The 25281-nt window shown below is 35.4% G+C and overlaps 1 long non-coding RNA gene across 1 annotated transcript; it reads left to right on the plus strand.

Moving 5' to 3' along the window:
* Window positions 1–21671: 21671 nt before the first annotated feature.
* LOC308694803 lies at window positions 21672–23255 on the plus strand. The gene is made up of 3 exons (XR_014030640.1): window positions 21672–21730; window positions 22195–22269; window positions 22360–23255. It is a non-coding gene; the product is annotated as an uncharacterized lncRNA (long non-coding RNA).
* The last annotated feature ends 2026 nt before the right edge of the window (window positions 23256–25281 follow it).

Here is a 25281-nt window from a genome sequence, read left to right on the forward strand (position 1 = left end):
ATGTCCAAATTGAACTAAAGCCTAATCCTGGCTTAATTTAAGCACTGTCTGTGAAACCAGCCCAAAGTGATATACATGTAAATTAAACCTAAATGGAAGTATAAAAAGCAAAACGCCAAAAATGACAAAAGCATACACAATTATTAAAACAAAAATTAAAATGAAAACTCAAAATAAAATAAAAGCGGTTTCAAAATATTAATGAATAATAGTAAATAAAAATACTAAAATAACCATTCCAGCTGAAGAACAATAAAAATACAGACCACCAATCAAAATCCTTCCTTCTTTAAAGTGCTCGAAAATTATGTTCACAGACCATAAGCGTGCATTAGTGTGGACGGTAATACAGACTGGTGGCCAAAAGTGATGTCCGGCACAGGAAAAGTGAGATCTTTGCCCTTTATCCAACATTATTAAAAATGTGTTACATTTTTGTAAGTATATTGCATTGTGCTTGTTTTATTTGTGTTAATGTCAAATTGTGCAAACATTTTTGGCAAAGCTGCATACAAAGAATTTATGAACACATGCTAAAACAAGAGAGAACCTACAAAATATGAATAACTGATGATGTTGTAGTAAGTGCACACGTATAAAAAAAAATATATGCATGCACTCCACACCCATAATTCTACCCAAGGGGTTTACAGTGCGTATTATATGCACTCAAAAACTGTTTTTGGCATATAAATGGCACGAGAAATAAAATTTGTGCTACAGATATGCACTTTCATGAGATCATGTTTAATCAAACTGGTATAGGGTCAGTAAAAACAAATATCCCCTCTGGACATAACGTTTGACCACTACTAGTTATCATTAATCGTTAGTTTTGTTATTGGTGTAAATGGGCCTTTAATCTGGTCTGGCTTGCAGTTGCTATTCTAATTCATTCCAAATGTGTCTGGTGGGATTCAAATAGGACTAGATTATGGACCATCCCATTGTCCCACAGCCTCTAAGTCCTCAGGACCCCCACAGGCCCCATAACACATAAAGCTAAGGTACTTTTTTTTTTTTTCATTAAATGGTATCCAACCTAAATATAAATACCTAAATAATTTTCTTTTTTTTTTCTTTCATTTGCCTAATTGGCTGTTGAAGTAACGGGATAAAGGGTCTGCCGCTAAGGAAGGGTCTCTGCGGGACCAGAATCCAATAAGTTGAAGTGCAGGTCAGGCAAGTTCTTCCACACCAAACTCAATACACTATTGTTTTATGGACCTGCACTTTGTGCACAGGGCAATTGTAATGTTAGAGCAGAAAAGACTCCAATTTACTTAAAATGTTTGTCTAACCTGTTAGTAATGGGTGTAGCTTAAATGGGCAAACCTGTTTATTAAAAATAGGGGGTCTGCATACAAAAGTACCTGAACAACAGACACCTCCCTGGCCTTCCCTTAAAACTGTTTTGTCAGAGTAAAAGTTAACCAATGAATCAGTTAAAAGAATCAAACAAAACATTTTAGAACACACTATGTGTCTTTTGTGCAGGAAAAGTGATTTTTCCCTTATATGGGTGTCTGTACCTTACAGGGAGAGGCGGCGGTAAAGCCTGTCAACGGTGAACAAACGCTTGCAATCAAGTTCCACTCCCAAGGTCATGCCGGATGTCAGTGTCTAATGCTTGGGGAATGAGGCGACAGGGGTCTTCCCCACTCTGTCACCTCCTGGAACAAATTCATTCCTCACACTCCTGGAGCTTCTCTTTCAGTAAACACTTTAAATCAAAAGTAGACAGTGAAACTCACACTGCAGGGGCCACAATCATTGACTTCAGCCTTTTGATATTAGGATGGTAGGCGGCACTCAACTGAGTTATGAATACCCGTGAAGGGTATGAAGTCTATGTTTTTGCTTATTCTTAGCCTGAATGCATTTAGCCATGTCAGTACTGATGAAAGATTTATCTAGCTAGGGCAATGAAGGTTAAAGGGAAGCACAGGACTGATATGTTTATATAAATCCAATGCGCTCAGGCCTTCGATTATGAGAAGACCTCATGGCTATACTCTTAATATAGGGCCACGTCCGAGGAGGAGCAGTGAGCTTGAGCTGGCGAGTGTAAATTAGCGTGGACAATGTTTAGAGGGAAAAAATTCAACATTCACATCCTGATTTTTCTTTTCTCTTTTTCCCACATCCACTCCATGATTCAGGCAGCCTTTCAGCAAATCAATATTGAGGCCTGTACTCGCTGTGAGCTGAGGGGGCTTTACACTTCAAAGACCAAATATAAGTGTTTGAGTTGTTATGGAGGTGGTGTAAGTGCTTTCCTAAAATAAATAAAATAACGGAACGTTAGTATAATGTTAGAATAGCATTAAAGTAATGTTAAAATAACGTTTGGGGAATGTTAAAGTAACTTTAGAATAAAGTTACACTATAAAAAATACTATGATCAATAAGTTGTCACAACATATGTTTTTAGATTGTTTTAACTCATCAAAATAGGTTAAGCAATTTAAGCAAAAGAGTTTCAACTCATTTTTTTAAGTCCGTTTAATGTAATGTTTAATGTTAAGTTGAAATGACTTAAACAACCAAGTTGATTGTACTTAAAATTTAAGTCAGCATTTTCTTGTACAGTGGTACCTCTCCTATAGGGGAACGTTAGAATAACGTAAGACAAATGTTAGAACATTTTTTAAAATAATGTTAAAATGTTAGAATAACGTTAGAGCAACGTTAGAATAATATTAGAATAGTGTAAAATAAAGTAAGGAGAATGTTAAATTAACATTAGAATAACGTTAGAGCAACGTTAAAATAATGTTGGGGAATGTTAAAATAATGTTAGGGGAATGTTAAAGTAACATTAACATAACATTAGAATAACGTTAGACTCAGAAACTCTATGCTTTGACAAAAAAATGCACAATTCAGATATTGGTTTTTGTTCCTTGTAAACCTTTACTAAGTAATGGTTCAAAAATGGTTGCAAGATGAGCATGAATGCTGTATCGGTTCCATTAGACAAATGCCTACTGTAATCCTTCTGTGGATCGGTGACAGTTGCTCCCCATGCTTGATTTTGTGACACCATCTGTGTAGGTGAGATGTTGTGAAAAACAAATTAGCATTAATTAGAAGAAAAATCCTTTTTTATTTATCCCTCACAGTGTTCGTTTAGTATTATATATCATTTTAGCTTTTCTCATAGTTTGAATTAGTTTTTATTTTTGGATTTTCATTTTAGTTTAAGTTTTAAGTAATTTTATATTTCAGTTTTATCTTTAGTAGTCTATTTAGTATTTACTTTCAGATAGTTGCCAATGTAACGTTTTTTCATTTTCAATTTTCATGACTTAAATGATTTAAATATTTAAATAAAATGTTATTTTAATAGTTTTAATATTAGTAAGCAACACTGTTTCAGAGGGTTATTAATGTTTTGATTTAGAATAGAAAAGAAAATGGAACATTTTTACACTCAGGAGAGTTTCCTCAGGGAAACATATGGACTTTAAAATTGAAGTTCGAGTGATGCATTAAGCCAAGAGGAAAAAACTACAAATGAAGACGCAAGCATATTGCAGCTAAACAAGGGCTCAGATTCATAATCAGGGTTTGAGGTGAACAGTGTTGAGGACATTGCTCACAACACTCCTTTAAGGTTTAAAGAAGCATTATTTGGAGGAAAACTTGTTCTTCAGTAGACCTGACAAACAAAATTAGAATGAAACACATGCTTATACAAACCTCTACATTATTCATCTCTGCCATTTCACTTTATTCTTCAGCTTCAATGCCCATGTCTTAATGAATAAAAGCTTGCTTTCTTCCTTTTGTCACACTTTGACAGATGGATTGGAACTTTAAATCCTTTAGGCTTTAAAAGGTTTTTAATCAAATATTTTTTTAAGATAAAAGCTTTTGATCCAAAATAACATACGTTGAGAGATATAGGCAAAACAGCAACATAACACATCCAAAGCGTGCTTTAATTGACAAAATGCTTACATTTTTCAACAATAGGCTTCTATATGATTTATTTGTGAGTTTCCTCTTGTGAAAGGGACTGCTAAAGGATTACATTTTCAGCCATGTTTAGGATCAAGTACAGTAAGAAAGTCATGTTGACGTACACATCCACCCATTCCACCCTTTCTGCATCACAGTCTTCAGGCTCAGCACAAGGACTTCTGAAAGATCAATTACAGTGGGCGAGCAAAACACTACACAGGAAATTAGGGAAAGCATAATTTATTTACATGACTGCTCTATGATTAAAGTAGCCTAGAACAACAAGCAGCAGGTAACTGATTCCTTTTTTTATCATCTCTGTTTTCGCCGAACAGTGCAAGGAACAATCAAAGAGTTTGCTTGGCTTTGATCTTGAAAATACATATCATGTTTTCTTATCCGAGCATAACTGTCGGTTAAATATGTTTAATCGCCCCCAAGGAAAACAGATTATCAATTTTACGTTGGTGCCTTGTTTGTTCTTGACTTCTAATAATCAACTAATAATGAGATGGCAGTGCAACTGTTTAGCAGCTCTGTGCAAATGAACCAATTGCAATGTTAATGTGAGAAACTAAGCTTATTTTTTATCATGCAATCAGCACATTTGTCTTTAAAGAGACACCCTCTGGCAACGATACTGTAAATAGCTGTAAATGTGACTTTGACTGTCCTCAGCAATGATCACGTAGACACTGACACTGAGGAAGTCCTGTCAAACAAAATTTACTTTCAAGTCTTTTCTACACTCTTAGAAAAAAAAGGTTCAATGGGGTTTTGTATAGAACCCTTGTAACAATACTGACATGGAAGCAGACGGGGAAAAAAATGATGTAGAGGAGCCAAGTGCATTTTATTATAATGGTGATAATCCAAAAAAACGTGAAACATAAACCACGAGTTAATCCAAAGCATGTAACACAAAATAAACATGAGCTAGAAACTTTTTTTTTTTTTGCCATATATTTTTATTGGATACAGCGTTCAAACAATATTTGCAACATAATACAATATAAGTCTCCATTTTGTGTTTTCGGAATGAACAATTCTTCAAAACAAATGTCTTTTTGTAGTTTCATCCCATATCCCTCCCCAACCCCAGTAGCTAGTTAGACACACACACACACACACACACACACAAAAAAAAATATATATATATATATATATATACATATATATATATATATATATACACATACACATACATATATACATATATACACATATATACATATATACATATATATATATATATATATATATATATATATATATATATATATATATATATACATACATACATATAATAATAAGAAGAAGAATTAAAAATAAGTAAATCAATTACCCGACAAATATATATATATATGCATATACATACGCATATGTACACACGCACATACATACATAAGGCTCTTAGAGAGTGAAATCAGGAAACAAAACACATGAGCTAGAAACTTGACTAGAAACCATAATCATGGAAGAGCATTCAAACTTCAATAAAGTAAGTAGCATGGCAAACATGAAGGCTTAAATACACAAAGACTATTGACAACAAGGAACACCTCAACAATCAAACAATGAACCAAACAGAAAGTGACACATAATCAGAAGAAGCACAAGACACGATCACATTATGGCAAGGGAAACACATGACAAACAGGAAACATGACTGTGAGAATAACAAAATAAAACACATACTGTAAAAGGTGAACCAAAACAGACGTGACAACCTTAGGGTTCTTGACTCAGTTAAAAGAATGCTTTAAACTGAATGTTTAACAGTTTTTTTTTCTAGTGATAAAGTATGAGTATGAGCTTTTTAATTCATAAAAGTAAAAATGAATCAACAAAATTTATTAAAACTAAATCCATAAAATTGTGACGGGAACCCATATGAAGCGCCTGACAAAAACCTTTAAGGTTCTACACCCATACAGAACTTTTCTTCTAGTTCCTTTATTACAATACATGAGATCTTCAAATACCATAAGCCCTCATTTTTTTGTTATTCGAAGATATTCTCTCTGTATATTCAGATGGGCCTTTATTTAACACCCAATATAAATACTGTATTCATTAAGTGGCTCTCTAATACTTGATTCTGATTGGTCAGTTGCAGCCTTCGGCAGTCAGATGTTTCACTGTTGCCATGACAACTACGAATATCAAATAGCTCATCTGGGTAACCTAAATTGACGCTACTTTAATGTCTCTCATATCTGCTAAACAAGAAGCTGTGCCTTAATGCATTGTTGTATTTTATTTATTTATTATTTTTTGCAAATGTCCATGCATACTGCATTCATTATCAAAGCACTTAGAGGTTAAATCGAAAAAGCATGGTAAACAATTCACTGAACAGCAATGGAACCTATTAACATACTGCAACTTAGAACCATTTGCGAGGACACAACATTTATAGTGATATGATGGCATGGCATATAATATGTGAATGTAAACAATAAGGAGTTTAAATAGACAATGTTTTTTTTTATAAACCAGTATATACATACATACAGTATATACAACTCATTCACAACAGCAACTGTGGCAATGGATTCCTATTATTGCATCCAGTTCTATCTTTTCCAAGGACTGATCTGAAATAAATATAAACGGCCTCTGCATGCCCTTTAAATCTGTTCAAATTCAGTTACTTCAAAGAGATTGTCTCTTGCCACCAACAATAATACAACAACAAGACATAAGAATACAACCGAAACCCATAGGTATAGTAATGTACAGACTGATTTGACTAATTTTATTTATGGATATGAGATTTTTGACATCTGCATAGTAACTAAGTTAAAGGAAAGCAGCAGTTTTCTGTGTTGCAAGGGGCCTCCCTGCTATTTGTTGTTCTTGTGATAAATTTTTATCTAATCTTATTTGGCATCTCTGGTTCAGTTCACATACTTTAATCTGTTTCTTGGTGTTTGGCACTTTTATGTCCTATGGATTTTTTTTTTTTTAAACCAACACATTTCAGTTCTTTCATTTTTGTTATATGAAGGTCACATTAAAGGATACTTCCGGTATTTAGCACTTTGAGTCTCTTTTCTGGTTTGTTTTGGATGAACTAGAGTGGTGGACACAGAAATTTTGACGATGGGTCCTGTCTCGACTTTTTGACTCTATAGAATCGCCTTTGACTGCTTCAGAGTGGCTGGCTACGGGCATGCACAAACATGTCCTTAAAACAACCCTTAAAGGGGACATATCATGCTAAATCCACTTTTTTAGCCCTTAAATGCATTTTGTTGTATATTTGGAGTGTTTAGAAGTACAGAAAATATGAAATTATTCTCTTCAGGTGCTTCGTTGATATCTTTATATTCTGTTTTGGTCATATTTTTCAACCTGTTCCGATTTTTCTGTTATCTATGACGTTTTGTGAACTAATACGTCACAGTATTTGCAGCGGAACTGCCAAATAAGGATATTGACTCCCGGCCCAACACTTCGAGCAATCCGCCATTTCTATTTCTCACTGCAATTTTGTAGTCCAAGCTAAAGGATGCAGAAGTTACGAGAGGGTAAGTTAAAATGTTCGGTTGTTGGATGTAGTAACCCACACGCTTCATTACACCGTCTAATGTAGATGAACTGCCGCGCTTGTGTCAGGACGCATGTTTAACTGAAAGAACGAGCAGAGAGAGAGACCCGGTCGCACGCGCGCTCACTCTCTCTCTCTTCAGAGCCAGACGAACGTGTAAACAAGACATCACCGTCTCCAAACTAGACGCTGTCTTGCTCTTTCTCCCTCGCACATATTAATCAAAATAAATCGACACGGTGGTAAAAGGTCGGAAGACCAAAGTTTCATGTGTAAATACAGTAACACACCATTGCGATACATCCATATGAAGACGTTGTTCTGCAGATTCGTCGTCTTCATTTTCATCTCGCTCCGGCTCTGACTCTGGCTCGAACATGTAAGGCTGGATGGACAAGTCTTCCGTTGTTGACATTTTGTTAATAACGTGTGAATAAAAAGTTTCTGTGCCGCTAGATAATCGTATCTCTGCTATCAAACTACAAAAATGGCTGAACGGGGTGGAGTTGAACCTCTGCAACCTGTAGAGGGGCGGGGTATGAAGTGTCTCAGTTGTATTTAAAGAGACCGCACCAAAACGGGTTGATTGAGACGCACCTCAGAAAAAGGGTAGAAAAGGGGCCTGTGGAGCTATAATAATGAGGAATTCAGACCCAAGCATTGCAGTTCCGCTTTATATAGACTACAAATGTATGATTTATATGTAAAAAGGAACAATTTAAAAGCATGATATGTCTCCTTTAATGTTCGTTTTCAAAACTGTGCAATTCACCGAGTGGTTAGTGGTGTTCGTTGATGATTAAAAACAAATATATCGGCGCAATGTATGATTTCAATCCGTGTTATTTTTGTTATAGTGGAACTTTTTTTTCAGATACCTCACAACCGCGTATAAACTTCCGCTCGATATTTGAGTCTGAAATTTTTCCGTTTCCGGTAGCGTAGTAAATATCAACAAGCAATGAGTCCTCCAACAGAAATCAATGGGATTTAAAAAAAATGCCAAATAAAACACGACTGTATTTCGCTACGCTACTTGTTTTGGAACATCAACGAACACCACTAACCACTCGGTGAGTTGCACAGTTTTGAAAACGAACGTTAAGGGTTGTTTTAAGGACATGTTTGTGCATGCCTGTAGCCAGCCACTCTGAAGCGGTAAAAGGCGATTCTAAACAAGTCAAAAAGTATTGTTTATTTATTTTAAATATGATAATCTAAACAAAATAATAAAAAAGTCATTTCATTTGTGTAAATTATTTCCAAATTTTTTACACAAATTATGACAGTTGTGATGTAATTCTACAGCGCCCCCTGGAAATCTGGTTGTAGCCGTTGATAGCTTCCTTCCCATCCAGATAGTGTAGCCCATAGATATCATATAAAGGCTAGATGTCTTAAGGCGGAGTCACTTCCGGCATCACCGGCGGCCATCTTACTACAGGGCTCTGTGAATTAAGGTGAGTGATCAGCATGCACACAAATCCTCTTATCTCGGTGAAATCTTGACGGATTTACAAACGGTTTGGTTTCTTACAAACGTCATTACCGTGGCTATAATTCTTTCATATGTCCATTTGTATAATTTTTCATATGTATGCAGTTTCATAGCTACATCTCTGACGTTTATAACAAACCAAACCGTTTGAAAATCGGTAGAAAATTGAGCAAGTTATGGTTATTTAAAAGTACATGCACCATGTTACGAGTGAGCGAGCACCCTGTCGTAAGATGGCCGCCGTGTGCGGACGTCGACCTCCATTGGCCAGCAGCGCAGACGAGACATCTAGCCTTTATATGATATCCATGGTGTAGCCACTGTTCCTTTAACTTTGAACTTGCAAACTATGCTTCCAACAGTCTCTAGGAACATTTGGTGCTTTTGCTATATTTTGTATCCTGTTCCTTATTTGCGAAGGGCGATGATATCTTCTCTTAACTTTTTGGACCATTCTGTTGACTTAGCCATGTTGCTAACATGCAGTCAAACGTGACACTCAACAAACCTAGCCAGTTCAGATATTTCAAGTGTTTTAGCTCAAATACACCTGGTGCAACTAACGAAGCCCTTGATTAGTTGCATCAGGTGTGCTTGAGACAACAGATTTGCAGATTTGTACTGTTGTTAGGGATTTTATTCAGGGGTTGAAAAATTTGCAGCATTTAATCTGCAGAAGACATTAAAAGTTGGGGAAATCACTTGAAACAATTGTTGTGTTGAGCTATTTCAATTTTGTTTGATTTGTTCATTGCATCGATTACAACTGTAATTGTGTATATTTAGGATACACAAAATGCTAGCTATGAAATTAAACTTAGCAAAACAAAGTCAGGCATTTTGTGTAAAACATTTTTTAAATGTCATTCCCACTATGTTATCAGACACAATACATAGTTTTCTGTGGCAGAATCTGTTTGTTATGCATGTAAATACACTGTTTATTTTTATTTGCTTAAAAATATATTTCCCCCAAAAAAGTGGCTTTAGTCAAAGAGACACACCTCTGCAACTCCCTTTGACATATAAATCAAAGTCCTAATAATTGGAAAATTATCTTGCCAGATTTTTAATCTACAATGTCATGGTATGGTCAGCTTGTTCCTCAGGCTTCTCTTACTCAACTTTGCCCCTTTCTCTCATTAAATACTTCCTATATGTTTGTGTTGAGTGACAGAGGCAAGGTCAGGCTGGATGTCCTGAGGTTTATACATCTGATCAGTCCCCCACATCAGCTCTGTGACTCAGAAAGCTTCATAAAGGTCAAGCTGTACCTAAGGCTGCAGAGAGCCATTTGCTAAGTATTTGAAGAACAGGATTAACCTGGTCACAAGGGTACTTTACTGATGTATATTTGCTAAATTGTTGCAAAGCTGTACATACCGTACATTTAGTGTATGCCGTATCTTAGACTTATTTTATCTAAATGCTTTTATCAATATCCACCAGCTCCCATGTGGCTTTTAGCAATCTTGCAATGTTTTTTTTTTTTTTTTTTTTGTCATTTTACATTAACTCATAAGAGATGAAAGGTGCTTTGAAAAGCAGCATCCTTGAGAACTGCTGGGCCTGCAAACCTCTATTGAACCATGAACCCCTATTTTTCTGTGGAGCTCTCAAAAGGAAATTTTCTTACCGCTAATGGATTTACTTATGCAGCACACAAAAGTCTGGGGCGTAATATGATTTTGTTGGGATCATCACTATGAAGGAAAAGAAAAACGCTGCCAGATCTTTTTGAAAACATCTCTGCATGTACACTAGTAAATACTAAAAGCTTTGAGGCAGGGTTATTACTGTTAACTAAAACAAAAAAAACATAAAGGAACATATTTATTATAAAATAAACATCAACTGAAATAAAATAAAATATAAAAAAAGCCTAAACAAGGCAACATTTCTCATTTATGTTTAGTTTAATTTGAGGTCTTAAAACTAAAACCAAAACTAAAAATTACTAAACTTTAACTAAAACTAAAATGAAAACAGAAAATACAAAAATAAAATCTAATTCAAAATATTAACACAAACTACAATATCAATGTTATACTGCTTAAAGGTCTCACTTCTTCAAAAACAGCACAGACATCAATACTGCAACCATATGCATCCTCAAATAATGATATAATCAATATACTGAAAGATAAAGGAGGACTGGGTCTGCCATGTTCAAATGTCAAAAAAGAGACACCATAAATGATAAAAAATATAAAACGGAAAGTTCCAGTCCTTGATTCTGATTGGTTGAGCCGCGTTCAAAGCCGTTGTAAATTACAAACAAACATACACCTGTGACCACATTACATTAGTATTTCTGCGCAACTGCCGTTTGTAATTCTTTGTTGCTGCATGTGTTGCTTAGCAACCTCTTTGGAACTACATTGCTTGGCGGAGGAATAAATGTGTTATAACGTTATAGTTCAGTATGGCGTACCACAAGGCTCAGTACTAGAACTGTTGCTGTACATGCTACCCTTGGGAGATATCAACATGGAATAAGTTTTCACTGTTATGCTGATGATACTCAGCTCTATATTTCTTCACGCCTTGACGAAACTTACCAATTCACAAAATGAACGGAATGCATAGCTGATATAAAAAATTGGATGACTAGTGTAATAACCTAGAATACTGTCTAACACTTGTGTCTAGTATCTGTAAAACCGCATTTTTCCATCTTAAAAATATATCTAAATTACGTGTAAATCCTCTCATTGACAAATGCGGAACAATTAGTTCATGCGTTCATGACATCAAGGCTAGATTATTATAATGCTCTTATGGGTGGTTGCCCAGCACGCATAATAAACAATCTACAGCTGGTCAAAAATGCAGCAGCTCGAGTTCTTACCAGAACCAGGAAGTATTTGGCTCCTTATATAATTGGCTCCCTATTAAATATCGTATAAATGTTAAAATATTGCTGATTACTTACAAAGCACTAAATGGTTTAGCTCCGCAGTACTTGAGCAAGCTCTTAACGCATTATAGTCCTCCATGTCTATTGCGATCTCAAAATTCCGGCCAGTTGATAATACCTAGAATATCAAAATCGACTGCTGGCGGTAGATCTTTTTCCCATTTAGCACTAAAACTTTGGAACAGTCTTCCTAGCATTGTCCGGGAAGCAGACACACTCTGTCAGTTCAAAGCTAGACTAAAAACACATCTCTTTGACCTAGCATACACATAACACATTATAGACTTCTATTAATTCAATGTTAGGCTGTATAGATTAGGTCAGCCGGAACCGGGAACACTTCCCATAAATCCTGGTGTACTCGTTACATCATAAGAAGAATGGTGTCTATGCTAATATTAGTCTCTCTGTTTATCCCGAGGTTTACCGTAGTCCGACGGATCCAGGCCGCGTACTACGCATGTGCACGCCATCAGCGTTCTCACAGGTTTGCGTTTTTAAAGTTTGCGTAGAGAGAACTTTCTGTTAAAATCGTTGCGATGGAAGTGAATCAATCAAAACTAACTTTAGCTGGACAATAACTTTATTCTAGAGCTGCTATAAAGCCAAAACAATTTCTGTTACTTTAATTTCCTATTATCACTGTAAAGCCGCTTTGGAACAATCTACATTGTTAAAAGTGCTATATAAATGAAGATGATTTGACTTGACTTGACATATTTTGTTGCTGGTGTTTATTTTATGAATAACACCGCCCCTTAGCTGTTCTAAATCCACTGTAAAACACGGCTTTGCGGGTCTTATTGCTTAAATATAAATAAAAGCACCATATTACAGCTTTTTGGAAACCCGATAGCTCTGTTTGAGAAAAAGGCATTTAAATCTATTCACTTATTAATATTTGTTATCTGATCATTGAGTCAGTGAGTCAACACTGAATCAGTCCGATTCATGGATGAATCATTGTTAATGTTTATTCTTGGACAGCATGTCAAAAAAATCTTTTCCACTCTTCAATTTGGTAAAGTGGCTTATGGAAGGGAGATTTTCTTTAAATAAATGCCAATGTCAAAGCTTTCGCTATTTCATTTCTCCTTTCCCCATCAGTCTGTAAGTGGAAAACAGGATAAGTCAGAGAGGGTTGTGAACGGTGGGTGACCATGCAACTGTCTTAATTTGGAGGAACAGTGCACTCTCCTAAAGCACAGACAGGAGAGGACAAGAGAAAGACAGTCAGAGACTGACACATGAATGACAGACTTGTGAGTGCAGAGAGCCATTCATTATACCTAAGGCTTGATGAGCCAGAAGTGAATGCGCAGATGTGCCAATTTGCCAACTGTTCAATGGCCCTAGTGTAATCATTAATCATTAAACTGATAGAAAGTTTCTTTTTTTCTTTTTAACCAGACAATGTTAATTAAAATAGATTAAATAAATTTGAATTGTTAACGGAATAGCAGGGATAATTGTAGTTTCATGTTGTGACTCATTTCAAGTGACCATCCACAGTTCTTTTCGCTTTTACAGGAGGTTTTAGAGCAGTTTTTCAGAAAAAGATGATACCACAATTACATGCTGGAGTGAAAACAATTTGCATAATGCTGTGGCAGACTCCGTGAAGACTTGAAAACAGCAGAAAAATTGCAGAAAATGCACATAGGCTTTGGATTTTTCATCTCAGTTCTGGCTGTCCAAAAGTATAGACTATTTCACATAAATTTGAAAAAATAAAATAAAAATGATATACCATGATGTATTTTTTCAGGACTCTTTCATGAATAGAAAGTTTAAAAGAACAGCTTCGCTTTTCACTTTTATTTGAAATATAAATCTTTTGTAACATTGTAAATGTCTTTACTGTCACCTTTGATCCTTTGCTGAATAAAAGTTTTCAAAAAGCATTTTAATTATCCATACTTTCTCTAGGTCTCCCTTAAAACACATTCTGGTGAGTTAGGAATCGGATGGAGGCTTGGATCTTTAGTTCACTGGTTTAAATGCCTGACCCACATTCCCATCATGTAGCGGTGTTCAGATGTGGAGAATCAAATGGGGCGAAAGCAAGTTTGTCAGTTGCTTGTCACGCTAGACGCACTTCCCTGGAGAATCAAAAGACATTGTAGTAAGTTAGAGATCTTTTATCTTTCATTCAATGTTTTCAGTTTAGATTATTGCAACACTTTGTTTTAATAATCAATGAATGTATAAAAAAACCCCTGTAATTCAGGTAAACAGTAAGACCTTTTCAAAAAGGTCACCGAATTTCACACCCATTAATACTGACTAAGACTACTGATTTGGAGTATTGATTGGGATCGTACTTTCCCTCAAATATGCTGTTGAAGCACAATGATTATTCAAAGCCTTTCAACAATCCTACTTCTTCAGACTAAATTTATTTTCTGACTTCACTACATTTTTATTCAGTATTACCAGAACAATTTATTCTTTGTTTCCTTGTACTGAACAATTCAAATTTCCATTGATTTTAAACAATGAAACATATGCAGCAGCACTGAATGCAATGCTCAAGGCTGCACAGACCTATCTAGAATATGGATTAGACCATGTCTCCTATTGGAAGAACATTGCTTTAGTATTTTTGTGACAAAAAGAATATTCTGCAGTTCTAATATTCTTCACAATCATGTTCTGTGCATACAATGGACACCATGCTTTCATACGCAAATCATCAGTCTCTTTTTGGTTAGAAGTGACTAGATAATGACTAGATTGTTATCATACCCACAAGGGACCTGAGCAACAACAGAAGACTATGACACATTTCCCGGACGCAAGACGGTTAAAAGGGGTACAAAGGGCTGTTAAGAGTAACAAAACTGCATCATGTACAAATTGATTACATAAAAGCTTGTGAGGAAGTCTGCAGTTGTGTTATGTTTATATATTTCCATTGATTTTTCCTAAATCACATTGTCAGAATGGGGCAGGAGCATTTAATCTCCACCATTACAGTTAACAAGCTCTGTTTCCAAGACCCCTTTCATAGACACATGCATTCAGTCTTGAATGTGCTTATGTATAAGCCAATAAAATGTCCTTGATCTATTTAGATCCATAACTTGTTAGTGAGCTAGTGGACAAAGATGCCCTTTAAAAAAAGCAGATATAATGTCTATCTCATGGCACTGTTGGGTAATGTGGAGGCATAATAGATGTGTTTGTATGTGTTTCAGTTGAAGATTAAAGAATGATAGCTAGGCTCACATTTCAAAGAGAGTAAAGGGAGTGTTGTTTCTTTAAATATCACCAAAAAACTTCTTCTCTTCACTGTGATCTCAGTGCAGTCTATATTTCACATTAAGCAATACTCTTTTGTGTATATACATTTAAAACAAGAAAAATAGGAGTGATATGTAAAATACATCTAGATTCTGACAAATACAAAGACTATAATAGTATCATACCATACTACTACCAGTACCATACATAGCCTACTACATACATACAACTACTATAATAGTTATCGGCCAATAAGAGATTCTTATTTCATTCACTGCAATTGGCCAATAGATAGCCTATTTCCAATATTGTATATTTATTATGCATGCACATTTACACTATTTTACACATAGTTTACTTTTGGCATCATTTAACACCCTACAACACTGTAGGAGAATCACACCAAGATGTAAACATGGGAGCGATGTTGGCATCCAAAAAGATGTTTATTTATAAGAAGATGTGCAAAATGTGGAAATAAATATGGTTAAGAGCACAAAAAAGCAAATGCTATTAATAAAAAGAGTCTAAAAACGGTATACTCCCCTCTTCAACAAGAACATCACTGCACTCAAGCAGCGCTCAATAACCTTGTTCAAACGTACTCTAAAACCACTAGTCCCTTGCTATTAGTGACAGCCATCTTATATACATCTTACCCGCTCTTACTAATTTGAACACACCATTTTTTTAATAGTAGCCTACCTCATATGCCCATATGCACTGAAAAAAAATGACATGATCAATAAATCATGACAGCATGTGTTTTTATTCTCATTAAAAATAAGTTAAGCCATTTTAAACTTTTTTCAGTTATACGAGATTCAACTCATTTTTAAGTCAATTCAAGTTAATTTTTATTTAAGTTGAAATGACATACAGTTGATTGAACTTAAAAAAATTAGCACGTTTTTTTTACAGTGTAATAAATGGTGATTAAGAACAAGAGTAAAAAAAAGATAAAATGGATGGATAAAACCAAAACATACATTTTCACAAACGTTTTCATAAATGAGCTAAAATGAGTTCTCCCCTACGGGTTCGCACTTTCTTTAAGTCCACGCCCACTCAGCTATTAAATGCGCAAGAACGAATATATTGATGGATATTGTACTGTATATGTGATGCAAACTTACAACTTGAAATTTAGTAAATTCATGAACCAATAAAATAATTTACTTTATTTTAAGATTTTATATGTGTGTGTGTGTGTGTGTGTGTGTGTATTATAATTTATTAATAAAATAGTACATAATTTGTATATCTGCCATTTTCAGAATTTTAACAAGTCATATTCAATATTGAACAATACCAATATATTCTGATTTCTAATGTCATCTGAAAACCATTATGGTACTGATATATTGTGATTAATGACTCAAAATCTGCAGGGAAATTATGTAAATGACAGCTCTGACTGGCTGGTGGCACCACAGGAACGTTCCCTTCTGTTACAAAGTAAGCAGTCCAAACAAACAGGCAGGCAGGCAGGGAGGGAGCACAGGCAAAAGGGTAATCCAGAGACAGGCAAGAAATCCAAAACCAAGAGACATAAGACCAGGAAAATGCTCAGAGATGCAGTGTAAACAACTAACAAGACTTCGCAGGGAATGAATGTGAAAACCAGGCTTACCGGTATATGGGGTGAGCTAAACAAAGTAAAGACATACAGGTGAATGTGATAATGGCTGATTAGTCTGGGCAAAGGATTATGGGAAATTCTTTCCAGGCTTTCCTGTAGCTCAAACAGTAGAGTGTTGGCGCTTGCAACACCAAGGTCATGGGTTTGATTTCCCAGGGAAAGCAAGAATTGATAAGATGTGTACCTTGAAGTCACTTTGGATAAAAGCATCTGCCAAATGTAAATAGGAAATGTAGTTTGTGGATGTGCTGTGATTGTCCGGGTTGGAACGCCCTCTGGTTATCCCGGGCACTTTCAATGGTGATCGTTACACCTTCATTAGTGACTATCCTAAGGCAAAGAAAAATAATAGTCCACTTCACACTTTTAAGGGCCCTTCAAAAAAATAAAATAAGGCACTGGTAAAACATCAACTGTAATATATACAGAAATATCTGCGATTTATGTGTTGCTTGCAAAAACCTATAGGATTGAACTGGACGATGCTAACAAGCCAAACCTTGACCCTTTGGTGTCACACCAAGACCTAAATAGACCTAAAAAAGTGTGAGACTGGCTCAGGTGGCTCAAATTAATGCAATATGGCGAAGATAAAACAGGCTCACTAGTCTGGAAACCCCAGTGAAACTCTGTTATCGGGCACAAAAGGACCAGAGCACAATAAACTGTGTCCCACAGACCAAGGTGTGTCGGTAAATTAAATGAGCTTTCACTAATTAAATGTGCCATATGCTCCTGTGCTCCTAAAACAGCATATGCTCTGGGAAACAGTTGTCTGAGAGAACGGAGCACAGAACTGTGTGCAAAGAGACACCACACCACTTGCGTATAGGGGATTTAGTTCATTTGATGTGCATCTGGTTTTAACTGGGTTTGTAGGAAAAAAAACTAAGGCACTGTGATGTTGGATGAGCCCTGAGCCACTGCAGCTCTGCTGGGAACTGATCACATGTTAAGGGGGGCTTACATCTGAGGTCTGTTTTAGATGACACTCATGCATCACACGCTTAAAGAAACAATGAAAATAAAATCCTGTGGATTGAATTTAACATGCCATATATTAAAGCTGAAAGTTGTAAAAAATTTCCATGATGGACCAAGTGAAAAGAAATAGATCACTCGAGATTTTCGTGCACACTCTCACTTGCTTTTCAATGAAGGCTAATTAAACACCACTGTCTCAGAAGCTCTACAGAACATCAATTGTGCCTTTGTTGTTGGTCTGTCCTCACCAACTAAATGCAGTGAAGCTCTGGTAGTCTGGTCGATTGTGTTCCCATGTACAAAAGCTAGGCTTCTCAATCAATGAGCTATCTAGCTCAGATGCATCAGCTGGGATTATCAGTGTTGGGACTTGCTTTGAGCCAGCCTAGAGTAAACCCTAATTAATGTCTGGCTTTTAAACAAAGCTCTTTTTAAGGATGATAAGATACAGAGAATTATGATTAATTCACAGTGAAACGAACTGATTTTAAGTTGTTTTTATAGCAAGGCTCCAAACTCATTTGATCAGTTTGTAAACTTAATTATAGTTCAGGTGCATGATTAGCACTAGAGTTTATCGTGGTTTGAGAAAATGGATCAGAGAAAAGCTATGTGATGCTGGAAGCTATGACTAATGAAATGAAGTCGAAAGCACAGATGGAGTATTAATATTAATCAGGATCTGTCTGAAAATGGACAGATATTCAAATGATCTAATTAGTCATAGATCAAAACAAACAAACATCATAGTTTCTTCTAAATTTGTTACTGCCTTCAGCTTGTTATATTAATCTGGATATGCTTATAAGCACCTTAGTTACAAACTCTTCTCAGAGAACACAAATTGTTATACCCTGGATCACAAAACCAGTCATAAGTCGCACGGGTATATTTGCGGTAATAGCCAACAATACATTGTATAGGTCAAAATTATCGATTTTTCTTTTATGCCAAAAATCATTAGGATATTAAGTAAAGGTCATGTTCCATGAAGATATTTAGTAAATTTCCTACCATAAATATATAAAACATTTATTTATGTGAGTGAATGCAGCACAATCGCGAACATAAATATAGAACTTTGAAGGCGATTTTCTCAATGTTTAGATTTTTTGATTTTCAAATAGTTGTATCTCAGCCAAATATTGTTCTATCTTAACAAATCATACATCAATGGAAAGCTTATTTATTCAGCTTAGCATTTATTCACATATGTATCCCAGTTCCTTGAGAAAGGAATGAGACGCTGCTTCATAGTGTTGACACTATGGGAACGCTTCTGCTTGACTGGTGTCTGAAGCACATGTGAAAACATGCCAATCTTGATTGGCTGACATGATGTCAGGTGACGTAGCGTAGCGTGTCAGTAAGACCATAAAAGGGGACCTACGTCATAGAGTCCCCAGCTTATTTGTCTTCAGGAAGCCATTTGTCTGTTTGCATTTGTGTGATATTGTTCATCATATTGTTTGCAGAAGCGTTCTTATAGCATCAACGCCATGATGCAGCGTCGAGTTCCATTCGAAAAGGAACTGCTTCTATTTTGTATTTTTCTCATTTAATTTAGAAAAATATATTTTACAAATAAAAGTTTACTTGAACATTTAACATGAATTTGAATAACTATAACTATAAAGTAAAAAAAATCTAATTCTATAAGAATAACAAAGTACTGTACAAATCACAACTATAACGATAACGTCACAGAGGAACAATATTGTTGGAATAACTTTCATAATGACTTTTTCTAGGTGAACAATAAAAACTTTGACAGCCAATCAGAATCCATCCGACTTATAAGACCTCGAGCACAATGATTCTCTGACTCGCTCATACATGTTTCTTTCCAAAATGAATCCGTGTTTTAATGAACTGGTTTCAGTGATCCAATGATTCACTCATAAAATGTTGCCACCTGTTGTATTGGTATAAAGATGTAAAAAGTGTAAAAGTTCCAAGGCTGTTGGACTGTGTATCAGCAATATTGGACGGCCTCTCATCCAATCAAATTTGAAGAACCAATTGTATAATGTGCAATAGCAGATCTTCTTGGATATAAACATAATTTCATATAAAATGACCCCATACTAAATCTGAACCAATAGAGCTGTGTGCACTTGGACTGTGAAGGATTACTGGCCTATTTTTGCCACAAAGCTTGCCCATATCTTTATATCTGTCTGAATTATATGTCATACCCTCCATAAAACAGACTACAGAGATAGCAATCATTCAAAATTTATCATAACAGAGCTCTCTGATTATATTTACAGAATTCAATTATTCTGACACAGACAGATGGACTGCTTGTCCAGGAGAGGGCTGTCATTTGTTACCTTCAACAGTTGTGTCAGGCTGAAGGGCTTCTGGAACTCAACTTCTGAGGCTACAAACAAAAGAACAAAAAATATGATGGCATGCACTGTAAAAACTAAAGGAGCCTCAAGTATCCTGTCGGATACTCAAGGAACTTCAAAATGTAATTTTGGTGCCTCAAAGCTCTTTTTCCTATAGTAGGGTTACTGGAGGACCATTGACAATCTTTGAGGTTCTTGCTGGAACTTATGGGATCCTTTAAGCACTTTGTATTTACTTCAGAGGTTCTGGAGTCACCTTTTCATTACCATGAGACCTCGAAGTGCTTTGGGGGAAAATAGAGGAACCTGAATGCGATAAAAGGGTTATTGGAAGATCTTTTAACATTCAAGTGGTTCCTGGAAGATCTCTTATGTTAAAGCCAGCATCTGGAGGAACCCAATGGTTCAGTGAGGCCCGAATTAGATTATTATTCTATTATTATTATTATTATAGGCTACTTAAGTTTGATTCAGAATACATACCCAGGTGAAAAAGACGTACTATTAAATGTATTAAAAATGTACTTGAGTGTGTTTTTAGTAGACCTACAATACAAATATAGCCTACTTTAATGCATTTTTATTATTATTATTATTATAGGCAAGTTTGATTCAGTATACATACCCAGGTGAAAAAGATGTACTATTAAATGTATTAAAAATGTACTTGAGTGTGTTTTTAGTAGACCTACAATACAAATATACTTTAATGCATTTTTAATACATTTAACAGTAACTATAGTCTTTTTCACTTGGGTAGCTTACATATATTTAGTATAGGCCTATTTTATTAAGTCATTTAAACCTTAAACAACAACACTAAATAATAATAATATTATATGAAGAAGAAGAAGCAGGAGGAGAAAAGTATTATTCTGTCACGAAACTGCTGCTATTCCTCTGCTGTCGTCGCTTCAGTGATCCTCGCGCTGCTCGCGCGCAACAAAGCTCAGCTGATCGTCATCAGGAAAGTAACGGCTCCTCTCATCAAAGCTTCCGCCGTTTGTTCGGCTCTCCATTACAAGGTTTGTAAACTCGCCAAATAAATATAAATACAGAGTCTACTCACTATTCAAACACACACATATATCTAAACTAAATTTATTATACATTACTACGTTTTTACAGTGTTTACCACTCGTTTATTGCACAGTATCTGGTATGAAGGTTTTAGCCGCGATGCTAACTACGTTGATCTAATGAACAAATGGAAATGATTGACTTATTGTCTTACATTGATTTAGTCATTCAATTCAACATATTTTGTACAACTGTGTCTTCAAATTGCTGATATAGCCTAACTAATTTAGAAAATTCTCTGATTCTTGGCGTTTGTTATGAATAACAAAAACAGGTTATAGTTTGCTCTGTTTTTGTTTAGCCTAACGTTAACTTTACTTACTACAGGTGCCCTCATTCTCTCAAATACCATTTTAAAGCCATTTACTGGTCAATAAATATTATGTTGTGAATAATCAGCTTTGTTCTTTTGTTTCCCCAGAACAACCATTACATTTCTAAAATAATCTGAACATTTCAGTGGCAACATTGAATTACAGTAAGTTACCTGCACCACATGCAAGTACTTTATTACTATGAACTTTCTCTGTGTGAAATTGTATTGTTTGACTGTGTACTTGTGTTTTTTAATCAGTTACTCTCTGAAAATCTTTTCTCATGATCTCAAATCTCATTCATGTTACTCAGAAAAATAATATCACAGGTTTGATTCACAAAAAATGCTATAGACATTTTAACTCTGAATTATAACTTCAAGTTTAGTCTTTTTCGACAAAAAAATAAATAAATAGGAAAAAGCTATTAGGCTTCAGAAGACTTGCAACACAACCCATAACACATGAGTTGTGAACTCATTGATTATTTTTAGGATCTTTTCTGGGACATTTTTGGAGCTTAACCATTTTTACATAAATTGTTGCATTGAATTGAACTAGACAAGTGTGCATAAGAATGGTTTCATGAATGATTTACACAATTGTTTTCTGCTTGTGTTTCATGCAGTGTCAGCGATCGGTGACTGGGGTTGCATTATGCCTGAGATCTGCTTTTGGGTTCCACAGACAGAAAGTCAAACAGGTCTGGAACGTCACAAGGCTGAGGAAATTATTAAAATTTCACAACTATCACTTTAATAACCTTACTAACAGTACATTTTGTACTTTGCAGGGATCTCAGTAAGCTGAAATACAAGTTTGATCAAGAATAAAAATCCTCCTGTAGACCTGAAAATCATCGAAGTGCCTGGACCATCCACCAGAAAAGAGGAAAAACAAACGGAAAACGATGCTGTACCTTTTCACTTTTCTAACTCATTAAGTACCTCACACCAACTTGGTCCCATAGTGACATTTTTGACCACAAACGAAATTGCTGATCGTGTGAATTCATATTGAAATGACTGAATTCACCAGTGAACATTCACAGAACAACAGATCATTTTACTGCACCTTAACTCTGTTTCCGGGTCGAAGCCTCTACTTCCTCTATCTTGTTTCATGAGAATACTCAACAACCATTTATGAACACTGTTGATTCAAGTCACACATTTAAGCTTTTCAAAAGCCATAGTGTATTACAGTCTCCAGTCTAACGGCATCCCAGACTTAAACATTTTATGATTCAAAATAGCTGAATAACTAATCATCAGAGATTTCAGTATAGAGATAAAGGTTACAGCACAATGAGTGTATATTAGCACTGTTGTTTGTTTTTGGCATCTGATAGAGCTTTTGGACTTGGAAACAGTGATGTCAGACTAACCATCGGACTGAAACACAAATGTTTTAAAGTTAAGTAAAGATGGACATTTTTAATTAGTTCAAATGTAATTTTTTTACATTGATTTATTTAGTGGAACATATGTGTTTCCATGCATTTTGTTGAGATGTCTTTTCTTGTTTATCTATTGTATATACATGGTTGATTATTCATGTTGCTTATGTATTATACTATTTTTTTGTGTAGTCATTGATATTAATCTGTAGTTAGCTTTTTTCCCCATGTGCATGGAAGTGTATGTATAAAAATGAATATCAAATATGTAATAAACAATTCTTATTTTGTATTTGGTTCAATTTGTTTATTATAATAGAAGTCAAAGGTAACCATAGTAACAACATGAAATTAAATATTTAAAAAAAAAATGAAATTTGGTTCCTGGAGGCACCCACAGTGGTTCCACACAGTGCCTAATATAAGAGTTCCTCAGGAAACCTGTGTGGTTCCTCAGAGAACCGGCCCTTTTTAAAGGGTGCCTAGAGGATCTACAGACGGTTCCGCCGGTGTGGCAAAGTGAAGAACCCCAAAAGGTTCCTCCAGGCACCTTTTATTTTTACAGTGTGGAGTTATAATCATAATCAAATTGCTAAGTGATGCAGGGTGTGCTTACATAATGTATAAGCAATCTCACATTTACTGTAGTTATGAGTATATGAATCTGCAAAGTCTAATAGTTCATAATCATTAATGTTAGAAATTAATTATTCACTGGATTTTAACTGGTGGAGACCCCAAAATGGGTCACAAGTCTGTTCTAAAAGGGTCTAAATGCCATTTATAAAATGCAACTAAGCATGTAATCATGCTTAATAAAAAAATAAAAATAAAAACATTATCCAACATTATCATTATAAGTTTAACCCTAAAACACAACACAATGCATTGGGTATTTCAAAATATGAATATGATCCCTGTGAAAAATGAATTGCTCACTTTTTGTTGAAGTTAAAACAATTTGTTTTGCATAAAGCACTATATAAATGTGACTTGACTTGTGTTGTTGTCAAAATCTGGGTGTCCATTCAAACAGTATTCTGCTGCAAAACCATGTGTCACTTGGTAGAGACAAATTAGGCAGATGCTATCATGAACAGGCTGTGCGACATGCCTTCATACTCAAACACCTTTAGAGAGAAGGAAACCAGATTGTTAATATTACTAATTAGTAATATCAATACATTTCAGTATTTGAGTTTAATGTAATTTTTCCCCCTCTTCAACAATAAACGTATGAGTTCTAGATTATTCTAACTGCTGATTATAAGTTATGCTATCTTCTTAAGATGAGTTTATAAACGAATAACTACATTTTTTTTTTCAGTTTACTCAATGTTATATTTGCAAGCGTAGTATACAATTTAGCTTACGCTCAACAGCGTCTGAGCACAGCTACTTTATTGGCTCGCCTTCCCGCTCATTGGAGGTCAACACCATTTAACAGATGCAGCTAATAGCAGGTGCTTGAGGACACCAAACAATATACTTTCTCATAAAAATAAATTATTAGCGAAATTTACTGTCCTCTAAAAGGCTCAGGAAAAATCCTAGCTTGACAGTTTCATCACCTTCACTATAGATATTACAGTGAACCGGTTTAGTGCTTTGTTTCAAGGAAGTCCTGGAGAGAGCTATCCGTTAGCATTTCCATTCATTTCAAGGGCATGTAGCTCGGCTAGAACAGGAAGTATGCAACTTGTAAGACAAAGACTGTGCCTTTAAAATGCATATATGGTAAAAGTCAGTATGCTAACTGTTAGTAAAAATATTTGTAGCACACTAGGATACGTTTATGGACTCAAATATGAAATAGACATTGAAAACTCTTCTGATTTCATGGGGTCCTTGCATAAAACATGTTCTATATGATGATTCCAGAATATTCCACAATACCCATCATTCCCCCAGAGACATTTAAGTCAGAGAGTTTTCCTTTCTCCCATGTGTGTGTAATGTCTGGGGTAATAAACACAAGGTAAATGTAGTCAAAAGACTTCCCTGAGTGAAGTTGAGGCTGAATTATGGATGAGTTGTATGAGTTGTATGAGCTGTATGGAATTCATTGTGGATTTGCTGACAGTTCTGGTGCACCTTGATCCAGAGGGAGAGAACGAGAGAGAAAGACAGAACATTTGGGGAGAGAAGTACAGTAAATCCTTCCCCCCTCATCTTACAGTCACTGCGATGTAGTGCTAACCCTTCACCAGTCCGTCCAATCGTTTCATCCACAGTGTGAATTTACTGCAGGCTATATTCCTGTATAGTAGTTACACACATTCACTGTTTTGTGTATATATATTATCATTATGAAAT

Source organism: Scardinius erythrophthalmus, assembly GCF_964197995.2.
Source record: "Scardinius erythrophthalmus genome assembly, chromosome: 8".
NCBI classification, from domain to species: domain Eukaryota; kingdom Metazoa; phylum Chordata; class Actinopteri; order Cypriniformes; family Leuciscidae; genus Scardinius; species Scardinius erythrophthalmus.